This window comes from Onthophagus taurus, chromosome 3 (assembly GCF_036711975.1).
Source record: "Onthophagus taurus isolate NC chromosome 3, IU_Otau_3.0, whole genome shotgun sequence".
Taxonomy (NCBI): domain Eukaryota; kingdom Metazoa; phylum Arthropoda; class Insecta; order Coleoptera; family Scarabaeidae; genus Onthophagus; species Onthophagus taurus.
The window spans coordinates 18485513-18500870 of record NC_091968.1 but is presented as its reverse complement, the minus strand read 5'-3'; positions in this window follow the sequence as shown (position 1 = coordinate 18500870).

Below are 15358 nucleotides of genomic sequence, written 5' to 3'. Positions count from 1 at the left end.
TTGTGAGGTACCGTTGGATTCGTATTGTTTTCATCTTTCGGAAGATACCATAATATACTGGGTGTTCCATTTAAAAAAACAAAGTTGATCTATTTTCCGGAAAAACTAAAAGTGATGGCAAAATTTTCCATAGGAAAATATTTGTGCTGATAAAATATAGAAACTGACGTTTTTTTGTTCATAGTGATATCTCAATTTGTTCGGAAGTAAAACAGGGGGGGGGTTACTTTACGCTAGCACTGTATATGTTATTGTATGAGTGATTAAGTTTGCAACATTGACGCCCAATGCCTTTGAACATAATATTGCAGAATATTATTCTATTACAAAATTATCTAAGTACATATCAGAGATATTTTTATGCTGTAAAAGCGTTTGAAAACTGCTGTAGTATAACTTTCCTTTATTGAAACCGGCTACTACATAGTCTTTCGACAATTTAAGTGGCATTGTAACGTTGTTGTTGGTAATAAAAGAATGACTTTTTTGGCTGATTGTCAAATTTTGTTTTAATTGGTGTTTGATTTTTCATCACTTTCTTAACAACTTTTCTGTTGTTCCGTAAGCGTTTCGCTCAACTCTCTTCTGGCACTTTGTTTGACTTTGCTTTTATTACACATCTCGTATTAAGTAATATTTATTAGTAATATTTATTAGTTAGTTACAGACAATTAACAAAAAAGTTATATTTATGGATATGATTGTTTATAACCTTTTTAATTGTTTAAAACCGTTATTATTAGAATTTTGCGCCGCCATTACTATGATATGATCTACAGGACGAGCCGTTTCCAAAAAGGTATCACACATTAAAATCGGAGAATTAGCAAAAAAGTTATATTTCTGGGTATGATTGTTTATAGCGTTTTTACTCATGTAATTACCGTTATTGTTAAAATTTCGCGCCGCCATTACTATGACATGATCTACAGGACGAGTCCTTTCCAAAAAGGTATTACAAACTTAAATCGGACCATTAACAAAAAAAGTTATACTTATGGATATGATTTTGCTTTTCAAAGAACCGCTTGGCGCCACGTACGTGTGGAAACAGGTTCGTGTTGTGTTACACTTTTCCAATTACCCATATGATTTAGCGACGACCAAAATTCACTTTTGTGTACACAGATAAAAATGAGGAGTTGATTTTAACACCGTTTTAACTCTTTTTCGTGTATCCCTCGCGTCCAACGAAGTACGGTGTAAATTCTGAATGGAGTGAAAATGAACGGTGGAAAAACAACTCTTTTGAGTGTGGAGTTTACCTCGATCTCGGAGTTATTAACCTTCACCCAGACGATGTAATATTAACACATTGTTGGAGTTGAATTCGCTCTCAAAGGGTGTTGTTGTTAATACTGTAAAGTATTTACTTGTACACCATGAAGATATGATACTATAACACCTATAGCGAATGTTAAATCAACACCGCAGAGAATTTGAATTAACAATTTTACGGTGTTGAAATGTAGAGGTAAATCTGCCAGGTGAGTACGCAGAAAAATTTTTAATTAAATCAAGAAAGAAGTTTCAAAATCGTCTTTTAATATAAACAAGCATAATTTTCCAAATTAAAATATAATTTCATACCTTGTCACAATATAAACGTTTGCGTCATTGTATGCGTGATGACGTGATGACATTCATAAGGCATGGGATGAGAAAGTTGATCCAAACGTATCAGCCTTTCAGTTTTATTTACGCTTTCGACTATTTTGTAAGCTTGTAAGTACTCGGAAAATAGTATGGTATCCCAATTTTGACAAACAAAATAAAAATTGTTATTAAAGCTAAAAATGTATTTAATTTTAACAAACATAGGATAATTGATTTCAGTTTTTCCACTTATTAAATAAAAACCAATTCGATATTTAATACCATGGTTCTTCAACCATGCGGAAAAAAGTAAGTTTGCATAATCGACATTTAAGCTAAGAAACCATTCCTCAGTGCTAAAATTTTCAGTAACTTTTTTTTTGGGCCAAGGATCGGAACATTATTAATTATATTGCTTTTCCAAGTACTAGACCATCGCATTTGATGTCTTGTGCTTAAAGTTTTGGCAATATTTTTATAGCATGTATTGTTTGGAATCATCTTTTTAAAAACAGCGTGTTTTGCTTCATAACCTAGGGAAGATAGTTGACACAGTGGACCTATCCGTAAAATAACGCCAGGGTAGTGAATCATCATATGATGTTTTGGTTGAAGATCCATGCCAAATTCAGCAATAAAAGCTTGGTGATGTTGTTCTATTAAATTAAATTAAATTATTATCAATTGAATAATTATGCTCGTCGAAATATTTAATTCTATCCCATAATTCTTCGTTTATTTCAAAAATATTTCCTACTACAAGTAAAAGCTAGTATGTGCAAGACTGCAAAAAATCTAGATATTACTTACTTGAGCTGTTAATTGTTGCAAGAGTTATCTCTTTTTCTGCTGCTACTCGTACCCACTTCTTTTTGTTTTCATATTTCACCCTTAAAAATATCGTTTACTCCATACTACGGACACGAAATCACCAATAGTATAAAACTTTATTAATTGCCTTTGCTCTGCTCAGTATGCGTATGTATGTACGATGGCGATGTCGTCCAAACGAACACAGATAGAACGTAGAGCCTACATTGCGACCACATGGAACGCGTAACGGTCGTCTTGTCGCCACTACTACGCAACACGTGAGCGTATCGAGACAAAAGAACAGCCGAACAACAAGGATGAACGGAAGGGAACGGTCAAATTATACACCGCTAAGAGTTACATTTTCACTGTTTGTCGTTATTTTAACAATTTTAGTGAGAAAGTAAAGAAATAAACCTGAACGTAGTTGATTCACATTCCCATTGGGTGTTATTCTTTTTTAAACCTGTATACAGCGTGTCCCGTATCTTCCGCATCAGAGCATTATACGGTTGTAGGATACATTATTCTGAAGCGATCTTTCTAATAAAATTTTTTCGAAATGTTTATAATAACCGCACGGGAACTGTTTAAAGGAACTGTTTTTCGTCCAATCAGCAGATCGCAAATCAGACTCAGGTAATCGGTGCCACCCTCGGCCGGTTCGCTACGCCGATGATAAATCGTTTCCCACGTGTACTCACCAATAGATTCGTCATGGAAAGAGAAATAAACTTTTTCGATGAATCAAAGTCGTCCGTTATTGGTCGTCGTTAAACAGTTCCCGTGCGGTTATTATAAACATTTCGAAAAAATTTTATTAGAAAGATCGCTTCAGAATAATGTATTCTACAACCATATAATGCTCTGATGCGGAAGATACGGGACACGCTGTATAGTATTTAAATTACCTCCGAAAAGTGTTACATTTACAATTATTTTCTGAAATATTAACTCTATTCGGAGATGTTTCAACACCATGTAAATTCACTCTGTAAAATTTTTATCTGTGTAGAAGAGAGTATACAGGGTGTTCATTTCAAAACTTTCCACCTCAATTTCTGTACATCCGGAAGTTTAAAAAGAAAATCGCTGAAATAGGTAAAGAATAAAGCCAAGGGGGACAACTTTTTATGCAAAAATTGACTCACTCACTTCAACCCCCCCGCCGCCAGAAACCAACCCCTTAAAAATCTTAAATGGAAAGGGGTGTCAAGTAATACCTCATTTTAAAGGTCTTTTAAGGTACTACATGTTAGTATTTATTTTTTTTAAATTGATCGATTCGTTTTCGAAATTTTTGCGAAAATCTTTGTTTTGTATTTCCCGCTTTAATTAATATTAAAAACTTTAATCACCTTCTTAAAAGCAAGAATAAGTAATCTTTTATTATTAATTTATAAAATTAAATTACCATGTTCGTTTTTACAACGACCAATTAAACCTTTATTATTTCGAAGCAATCGGAAATATTTAAGAAAACTAAACACGTATAATTATGAATTAAACTAAATTTTATTGAAATAAAAGTGCAATTCTAAGCATAAGTTTATTTGGTTAAACAACTTAAACAACTTTGTGTTATCCACTTAACAAAGTTATTTAAATAAAACAGCAATAATGGTTTACAGTTTGCAGGAAAGGATTGAAATTGTATTAATGTATGGATCCCAAAATGAATGTGCTCGACGAACTGCCGCAGTTTTTAATGAAAGGCATCCAGATCATGAAGAAATTCACTCAGACTGGGTCCGTTGCCAACATAAAACATAATAAGTCGAGAGGTTTGAATGAAACCGCTCAACTGGAAGTGTTGGGTCATTTCGGTATCAACCCCAATACTTCATTGCGTCAGGTATCTCGTGCAACTGGTATATCCTTGGGTTCTGTTCATAAAGTTGTAAAACTTCACAAATTCCATCCTTATAAATTGAAAATACATCAAGAGCTAACTGAAGACGATTTTGACAGGAGAATACAGTTTTGTGAAGAAGTGACCACTATTATTAATAATAACAACGTTTTTGTGAAAAATATCTGCTTTAGTGATGAATGCACTTTTTCTTTAAATGGATTTGTAATTAAACATAACTGCAGATATTGGAGTAATGAAAACCCTCATCTGACTGTAGAAGGGCATACACAATATCCTGAAAAAGTTAATGTATGGGCCGGCATTTTGGGAGACCAAGTGATTGGTCCAGTGTTTATCGATGGAAATTTAAACGGCGAAGTGTACTTGAATATGTTAGGAAGTACTATCAATCCACTAATTACGGAAGCTCTCGAGAATCAGTTGGATAGAGAAGAAAATGCCTTACTTGATGAGAATGAATTACATTTTCAACAAGACGGAGCTCCTCCTCACTATGTTCTCCCAGTACGACAGTGGTTAGATAATACGTTTCCAAACAGATGGATAGGTCCTATAGAATAGCCAGCCAGATCACCAGATTTGACGCCATTAGACTTTTTTTTATGGGATCATTTACAGTCTGTTGTATTTACCCCTCAACCTCAAAATTTAGAAGAACTTCGTCAGAGAATTACTGCAGCTTGCCGTGGAATTCAAAGGGAAGTTTTTGAAAATGTGCGCCGTAGTATTGAACTACGGTTGTACCATTGTTTACCTAATAACGGACAATACTTTGAACAATTATTAAGTTGATTTTCTCTGCAAAAAGTTTTTGTACATAATTATTTATTTATTTATGTACATTGGACACAGCACAGGACGAACCCAATAAAAGCTGTGTCACTAAAAAGAATACGAACAAAACAAAATAATAAAGACACAAAATAACATCAGTAGTGAACAGTAGTAAAAAAGTAAAATAAAATAAGATAAGTAAAATAAATGATCAAAAATTCAGATTGAAATTAAGGAAACATTCTATAAACAAGTAAAAAATAACAACAATAAGGAATTGCTGATTGTAATGTTAACAATGATGATACGGCATGCTCCCAACAGCAGCTAAGGTCGATTTTATAAACGAGATAATGGAATCATAAGCAAATATATCGATTGGCAGACGATCGGCTGATCGAGCGGCACGCAGCAATGGGGAATGTTGATAAGCATTAGTGCGGGTTGTAGGAGTGAAAAAGAGAAAATCATATCTCAGCGTTCTGGGCGGAACATGCAAATTCACTAGAGACGTAAGCGAAGTCGAATTATAGATATTATGAATTAATTTGTAGAATAGCAATACGTCACTAGCAAAACGTCGCTGAGTCAGTCGCAGAAACTGAAATGATTGGCACGTCGAGTCGTAGTCAACATAGGTGATATGAGACTTCCGACATAAAAATCGAAGGAATCTCTTTTGGACTAGTTCCAATCTTTTCACGTACATGTCATATTTAGGATTCCAGACGACAGAACAATAATTTAGAACGCTGAATACATACGCAAAATAAAGAGTTTTTATGGAACTGATATCAGTGAAATCAGTCGCTGATCTCATGATAAATCCAAGCATGCGAGAAGCCTTGTTGACTACCGAGTCGACGTGCTCATTAAATAAAAGTTTACTATCAAAGGTCACCCTCAGATCTTTTATAGACGTGACTTTCTGCAACAGTTCCCCGCCAATAAAGTAATCAAAACGTATGGGATTAGCTTTCTTTGTAAATGTGATGGTAACACATTTACTAAAATTTAGGCTAATAAAATTTGTCAGACAATATTGAAGGTCGAGGAGATCGCGCTGAAGAGCAGAACAATCCTTAGGGCCAGATACACGGCAAAAAATTTTTAAATCGTCTGCATACATTAAACAGTTTGAATGTTTAAAACAGTGAAAAATATCATTAATGTAAATATTGAAGAGCAAGGGGCCAAGGATGCTTCCCTGAGGGACACCGGACGAGACGGCCACCGCCTGTGAGGAGAAACCTCTAATTCTGACACACTGCGTTCTATCAACCACATAGGAAGCGAGCCACTGTTGTATGTTGCTGGGCAAACCAACTTGTTCTATTTTATTTAATAATAGCAGATGATCAACCTTATCAAATGCTTTGCTAAAATCAGTGTATACGGAATCAACCTGGCAGTTATCGTCAAAAGAATGCAAAATGTAATTAGTATATTCAAGAAGATTAGTCTCTACTGAGCGACCAGCAAAAAAACCATGCTGTCGTTGGTCTAAAACATTCTTAACAATGTAAAAAATTGGTTTATAAATTAAGCTCTCGAGAACTTTACCGAATATAGGCAGTAAAGAAATGGGCCTGTAATTTTTGACGGAACTTCTACTGCCAGATTTGAATATAGGCACAACTGTGGCACGCTTCCATATTTGCGGAAAGACGCACTCTCTTAAAGATCTATTGTACAAAATTGTTAAAGGCTCACTAAGAGATTCACAGCAGTTTTTAATGAGAACAGGAGGTACACCGTCGCCGCCGGGCCCCCAGTAGAGTTAACCGCCCCCAGAGCTCTCAAAACCTCAGCCTGTTCAAACTGTAAGGACTGGTCGCAAAAGCGCGAATTTACAGGGAGAAAACCATTGCTGCCACCCGTAACCCGCGATGAGCGAAATACCGAACCGAAATAATTGGAGAACAGATCGCAGATGTGCGTACCATCAGTAGCAGTAACGCCGTCGAGTGTAACCTCGGTAGGTATGTGATAACCCTCTCGTCTGCTCCTCATGAATGACCAAAACTTTTTGGGGTCATGCCGTATATTTTCTTCACTAGTTACAACAAAGTTTCGGTAATCACGATTGATAAGAAACTTTGAGCGACCCCGTAAGAGGGAAAAGGTGACATAATCAAGGTCATTACAGAACCGCTTCCACTTTTTATGCATTTTACGTTTTTCACGTATAACTTTTATTGTATCTTTTGAAAACCAGCACGGGAAACCGAGTCCTATGACTCGTCTACGTGGTACAAAAAGTTGAAATGCCCCAGATAACATTTCATAAAAGTAAGTGGTAGCTTCGTCCACAGTCCCACCGTTCAAGCGATCCCGCCAGGGTACCTCATTTAAGAACCGATCAATTTCAATAAATGATGCCGACTTGAAATTATAAACCGACTCGTTACAATGAGATAGATTTCTAGAAATTGAAAATTTACATGAAATATCTAGTGTAGTGTGCGCGATATCTTCTGAACCAAGTGCATAAGTACTTAAAACCAGCTCAAAGTCAAATAACGTGTTGGTAAAAATAAGGTCAAGAATGTTACCAAAATTATTACAATAATGATTTAATTGATACAGACCGGTTAGAGCGATGTCATCTAAGAAGTCCGCAGCTCTAGAAGAGGTAACCCTAGACGGAATACAATATCGACAAGCGGGGTCAAGGGACCATCCAATTTCCGGTACATTAAAATCACCGCAAATCAAGAATCCCTCATTAGGGTGTCGCTCAATCACATCTATTAGGGAATGGGAGAATTGCGTAAGCGCAGCGTTGTCATTCGGCGGTATATAAACACAACATATATTAAACACCGAGGAACCACTTCTTAAAGCTACACACACCGCTTCAACACCTGTAAACCAGTCCGGTCGCTCCGCACTGGGAATCGCCCTAGAAACGGCCAACAAAACACCACCACCACGTCGAGCACCCGCATCAACGTTCATGAACCGGTCGCGCCTGTAAACAACATACGAGTCGGGGAAGAATTCCGCGGATTCAATTCCGGTACAGAGCCATGTTTCTGTAAGAGACACAACATCCAAATCCGCGTTTAGAAGGTTTGTGCTGAAGATAGTGCTTTTGCTTCGCAAACCGCGAACATTCTGATAGTAGATAGAGATGGATTTGTTTGGCGCCATGATTAAGAGAAGAAAATTGGTGAATTATTTAAATGCGGTAAAAAAATTATTCCAGTTTACGCAAATCTTCGTCGGAGTTAATCTGAATGACACGGCTACTGTCGTTTTTCCGGACAAGAATCTTACAGTTGCGCGTCCAGATGTATTTGTAATTCTTTTCTCTAGCCACGGCTCTAGTAGTACCAAACAATTTTTTATTAGCAACTGTGAGATGCTCATTAATGAAACACTGCTGTGATAAACCCTCAATCGCAAACCCTGGACGGGATCCCTTAGGGAGTGAACGTCTCTTGACGACAGCAGCAGCCAGTACCGAATCGCGCTTTGTACGATTACAAAAGCGAACGATGATGTTCTTTGGTCGGCTCTTATCTCCAAATTGCGGCACACGATGAACGGCATCAATATCATCTGTTTTTAACGGGATCTCAAGAAAGTCCCCTATTTTATTAATGATTTGAGTAATATTCTCATCCGACTTTTCAGGAATACCCTGTATCTCCAGGTTGTTGCGCCTGGAATACTGCTCTAAGTCCGCGACCCTAGTGGACAAATTGTCAACTTGTTTCCTCAACAAAGCATTTTCTGTAGAAAGACCGTCGATTAGTTTACACTTCTCTTTAAGGAGTATTTCGAAATCGGTAATCTGGTCAGAGCAGAATTGTACCGACTTTATAAGTTCGTCATTATTAGCTTTCATATCCCTAAGTTCCGATCGGATTTCCCTAACCATCTCATAAACGGCATCGAGAGTCGGGACGGGGGCTGTGACACGATTAAAATCATGCGGTAACATTGTCCTCCTACGATTATCAGAGGATGAACGACAACCAGGACATTTCCACGACGAGAGGGTGGAGAGCGCAGAAGCTGCCGCTTTGGAGAGCTCCACGCATTTGGCGTGAAACCAAAGGTCGCAGGACACGCAGTGTATCCCTGCTTTATCTCTCCCCACCATCTGCCCGCATACCCCGTACTGTGATGACGGCATCGAAACTAGTTTTTACACCACGAACCGAAACTAATAGGTCAAATAAGATAATTACAAATAACTCTTATGCAGTACAATCAACGGAAGAAAAACAAACGAAAACGGACGGAGGAGGTTATCACGAATGTAACGACACTGATATAACACAACTCCGACAACTTTTAACCGTCAAAAAAGAAAAAAATAGAAGGAACTACACGATCACGTACTTTCGCTATGGCGTAAACTCGAAAAGTTGTATTAAATAACTGAAAATAAAATAGAACGTTTCAAGCAGTTAAAAGTTGTTTAAGTAATAACCAAATAAACCTAAAAGAAAAGAAAAATGAAACAGAAATCGTTTTTTCTAAATATCCCTGACAGACGCTAGTCTGGATGCCAGGCAAGCTAGCCAACGTAAGTATATCATTGTCAAAATAACCTAAATATGAAAGATTTCGGATTGCTTCGAAATAATAAAGGTTTAATGGTCGTTGTAAAAACGAACATGGTAATTTAATTTTATAAATTAATAATAAAAGATTACTTATTCTTGCTTTTAAGAAGGTGATTTAAGTTTTTAATATTAATTAAAGCGGGAAATACAAAGCAAAGATTTTCGCAAAAATTTCGAAAACGAATCGATCAATTAAAAAAAATAAATACTAACATGTAGTACCTTTAAAATGAGGTATCACTTGACACCCCTTTCCATTTAAGATTTTTAAGGGGTTGGTTTCTGGCGGCGGGGGGTTGAAGTGAGTGAGTCAATTTTTGCATAAAAAGTTGTCCCCCTTGGCTTTATTCTTTACCTATTTCAGCGATTTTCTTTTTAAACTTCCGGATTTACAGAAATTGAGGTGGAAAGTTTTGAAATGAACATCCTGTATACTGTCTTCTATACAAAAGTGAATTTTGGACCTGTTTCCAGACGTACGTGGCGCCAAGCGGTTCTTTGAAAAGCAAAATCATATCCATAAGTATAACTTTTTTGTTAATGGTCCGATTTAAGTTTGTAATACCTTTTTAGAAAGGACTCGTCCTGTAGATCATGTCATAGTAATGGCGGCGCGAAATTTTAACAATAACGGTAATTACATGAGTAAAAACGCTATAAACAATCATACCCAGAAATATAACTTTTTTGCTAATTCTCCGATTTTAATGTGTGATACCTTTTTGGAAACGGCTCGTCCTGTAGATCATATCATAGTAATGGCGGCGCAAAATTCTAACAATAACGGTTTTAAACAATTAAAAAGGTTATAAACAATCATATCCATAAATATAACTTTTTTGTTAATTGTCTGTAACTAACTAATAAATATTACTAATAAATATAACTTAATACGAGATGTGTAATAAAAGCAAAGTCATACAAAGTGCCAGAAGAGAGTTGAGCGAAACGCTTACGGAACAACAGAAAAGTTGTTAAGAAAGTGATGAAAAATCAAACACAAATTAAAACAAAATTTGACAATCAGCCAAAAAAGTCATTCTTTTATTACCAACAACGACCACTTAAATTGTCAAAAGACTATGTAGTAGCCGGTTTCAATAAAGGAAAGTTATACTACAGCAGTTTTCAAACGCTTTTACAGCATAAAAATATCTCTGATATGTACTTAGATAATTTTGTAATAGAATAATATTCTGCAATATTATGTTCAAAGGCATTGGGCGTCAATGTTGCAAACTTAATCACTCATACAATAACATATATGGATCCATTAACATACAATTCACAGTATGAAAATACGACCTTTAACAACAGCCGGGAACATTTAAAACAAATTTCGAAAATTAGATTATCCTTTACAAGCAGATTGATACAATTGTAGAGTTCTTGTCTGTCATTTGATTGACTGTATATTATCAAATAAATCAGTTAAATCATTCAATGCAGATTCATACAGAAACATCATTATTAAAACTTTATTAAAAAAACTCCAACTCATTAAAGGAAAAATGTCTCTATTTCGCTGAAGAGGTTCATAATGAATTCAAATGCAAGTAATGCTCGTAGGTGGCCCATGATACCTGCAAAAGTAGTTTGGACGAACTGTGTGAATTTTGTAGACACCGACCTTAAACTGTAATGTTACACATTCTTTTTTTTATTGGCTTATTCGATAGTTTAGCAAAATTGAATACTTCTATTAATTTTTTAAACGACACCAAACCTGTTATAGAGGGGATTTTGAATTTTAATATTAATTATTGAAAAAATTAAACAATTTTAGGATCTGAAAATGTTACCAATCCTTCTACTTTTACATACTTTATCGATTTTTTGAAAAATGGTCTTTCTATTCGATTTAGGATAACGGCCCTATACGATACAATAAAAATGGGCCATGAATTTTTATATACAATTTAATGTAGCAACTAAATGTAACTACAATTAAATTAGATTTTAATAGTTGACTACTTATACAATTTTGTTTAATTGATCTCATTTTGTAAATAATTGTTGTAGCGAGTTTTAGATAATTATTATCTTTACAGAAAAATTATATAATATACAGTTGACTTGTCGTTAATAATAATGAATTATAGTATTTTATTAATATACTGTGTTTTTACTTATTATAAAAGTCGGACAATTACTATCAATGTTTAAAGGACTAAGAATATAATTATTTATAACGTTTTTAATAGTTTAATTACCCTTATTGTTAGAATTTCGCGCCGCCATTACTATGACATGATCTATAGGAGGAACCATTTCCAAAAAAGTATTACACATTAAAATCGGACAATTAACAAAAAACTTATATTTATGGGTAAGATAGTTTATAACGTTTTTACTCGTTTAATTACCGTTATTGTTAGAATTTCGCGCCGCCATTACTAATAATAATAATAATAATAATTCACTTTATTGCCCAACAAAGATCAATTACAGGACAATATTACAAGAAAAAGAAAATAAGAAATAACACATGCCATAAAACAAATATAATTCACATAAACACTCTTACACTATTATTGATTGTTAGTTAGTTTACACATCCTCTGCACCGGGGAGTTGGCTAAAACATTGGATCTGCAATTCCTCAAATAAAACTGATTTGTACTACGTGTTGCACGCGTAGGCACCGCGAAAATGATCCGCGACAACAACCAACCACAATCCAATTCACCTTGCACTAACTTCTGCAAAAACTTGATGCACTGGTCATCTCTTCTTACGTCTAGTGCAGAAAAATGGTGACGCCGCAGCAGGGATGCGTAATCCATTCCACGATCCGGGTATGATCCGTCCAGGCGTAGAGACAAATATTTGAGAAATCTCCTCTGAATTCTCTCCAATATAAGTCTATGACACACATAATGTGGCGACCAAATTACAGAGCCATATTCCAATTTGGACAATACAAAGGTCAAAAATGGGGTCTTGTACACACCGATATCAGAAAAAGCACGCGAGGTGCGCAAAACGAAACCAAGCATCCTCGCTGCAGAAGATGCAATATTTTCGATGTGAGGTACAAAAGACAATTTGCGGTCAAAAGTTACTCCCAGATCCTTGATTGTAGATAATTTCTCAAGAAGAACACCTTCTATATAATAAGAAGATGGAAGAGGAGACAGCTTGCGTGTAAAACTAACTGCACCGCACTTATTGGCATTAATCTTTAGCTGATAACGGTTACACCATTCCACCAAGACGTCCAAATCCGACTGAAGACTGACAACATCACGGTCCGCAAAAATAGGTGGGAATAGTTTCAGATCATCCGCATAAGCTAGTACGCTTGATGAAAATTTGTCTAGAAGGTCATTCAAGAAGATAACAAATAGTAGGGCGGCTAGATTTGAGCCCTGAGGAACACCAGACCTAGCCGTAAACTCCATAGACGCATAACCGTTGTAATACACATAATTTATACGACCCGATAGGTAAGAGGCAAATAGTTTCATAAACTTAGGAGATAAGCCAAAAGCACTAAGTTTATGCAAGAGGACGTCATGATGAATCATGTCGAATGCTTTAGAAAAATCAGTGTATACCACATCTACCTGACCGCCCCTATCCAAAGATTCACAAATTACCTCAGTAACCACCGCGAGGTTGGTAATGGTCGAACGACGCTTGATAAACCCATGCTGATATGGTGACACAAATGACTGAACCTGTGGATAAATCATCTTGTAAATAATCTGTTCAAATACCTTAGCGAAATTGGACAATAACGATGTTGGTCGATAATCAATAATGTTGGTACGTTCGCCATGCTTGAATACAGGAACAATGCGTGAGCGCTTCCAAAGTTTAGGAAACGAGCAAGTGCTTAAGGATAGGTTAATTATTAAATGAAGCGGAACTGCAAAAACTGCACAGCAATCACGAATGAAAAATGCAGGAAGATCATCATCACCAGCAGTAAATTTATTAGGTAACCTTTTTAGGAAATGAAGAACCTCCTCTTCGGTGACATCGGCAAGAAATACTGGAGGATACGTAGAGTGTACATCAACCATGTTATAAGCAGAGACACCAGAATATACTCCAGAGAATTGATCTGCAAAAGCATTAACTATTTTTTCAGGATCAGTGTAGGTGGACTTATCACGCATCATTTTTCCAGGAAGTCGAGAGGTCGTTGTTTTCTGTCTTATATAATTCCAAAAGTTACGGGGATCAGAACTAAGCGATTGTTCAGCACTAATAGTAAAGGAAGTATACGCATCAGAGATTTTCTGTTTAGTCAAACATCTCAGTCTTTTATATTCCGCTGAATAGAAAGCACTATTGCTTCTCCTCCACTTCCTCCTATAATACTCTTTCAACTTTAATAGCCGCTTAATTTCTGGGGTGTACCAAATAGGGTATGAGGATCCCCGACTCAATCTCTTAGGAACAAATAAATCCAAAATCTCATACAACTTTTTATAAAAAGCTCGCAAAACATCATCCGCATTAACCTCCACACTTAGAAAAGACCAATCCGTGTAAAGTAGTTTATCATACATGCCAGGAAAGTTGGCTCTTCGAAAATTATATCGACCACCCAAAGACGGAAAGTTCGGCAAACCATCATTTGCCGTCAGTAAATTCATTGTAATATCCAAGGCAGGATGGTACTGATCCTCGTAGACGAAGGGACAATCATCATGAACAAGATCAAACTGATGGTCAGTATTTGTCAGAACCAAATCCAATAGACGATTATCACAGTTCAGTACATGATTGAGTTGGCAAAGGTCCAGAAAATCACAAAAGTTACGAAATAACTCCGTTTTTCAACATTTGGTTGACATACCAGGCGCCTTAATATATTCAGGCAAATTAAAATCACCAAGGATAAGGACAGGATAATTCAAAACTTTATGTTCTAGGGCGTCCAAGAAACATAGTAAATCAGGTTGCGGATTATCAGGAGGTATGTACAACACCACGATATATAAGGTCACAGACCATAAAGAGCACTTGCAAATCAACACATCGACAAGTGGTACTAAAGCCTGAATGTCTATAGAATCAACCAGCTCAACATCATGATGACTAGCTACAGCAAGCAGAACTCCACCACCTCTGTTATGTCCAACCAAATCAAACTTACGATCAGCTCGTAAGACTCTGTACTTATCCACGAATAATTCATTAGATCCAAGATCCGAATTTAAATTAGTTTCCGATAGAGCAATCAAATCATAGGTACAATCAGAACAATTAACATAAAATTCACGAGTTTTTGTACGAAGACCATTAACATTTTGATAGTATACATTAACAGATTGACATATTTTGTTGGGCAAAATCAGTTTTCCGAAGCCTTGACAATTGAGGGAATGCCACGGATGTACTTTAGTATCAAATCCTTTTCGCCAGACTCAGTTCTTGTTTTTAATTCAGTCCTCGCCCTCCTATAAAGATCAACCTGGAAAGGAGTACGATCATTCGAGACAGAGATGTTCTTAAATTCATTATGAGATTTCAAATTCCGCATATTACGAAAAATAAGCTTAAAAGAATTATGATCTGATAATTTTACTCGTATAGGCCTAGATCTCGCGGTATTAGAAGCGTCAAATTTACCACAGCGAAAAGGCTGAATAATAGGTTCAGTAACCCCCAAATGCGTAAATAGTTTGCTTAGAAAGGCAACATCCGCATCACCTTGTTCTTTCCGTGATAAACCGTGGGATTCTGGAATATTATAAAT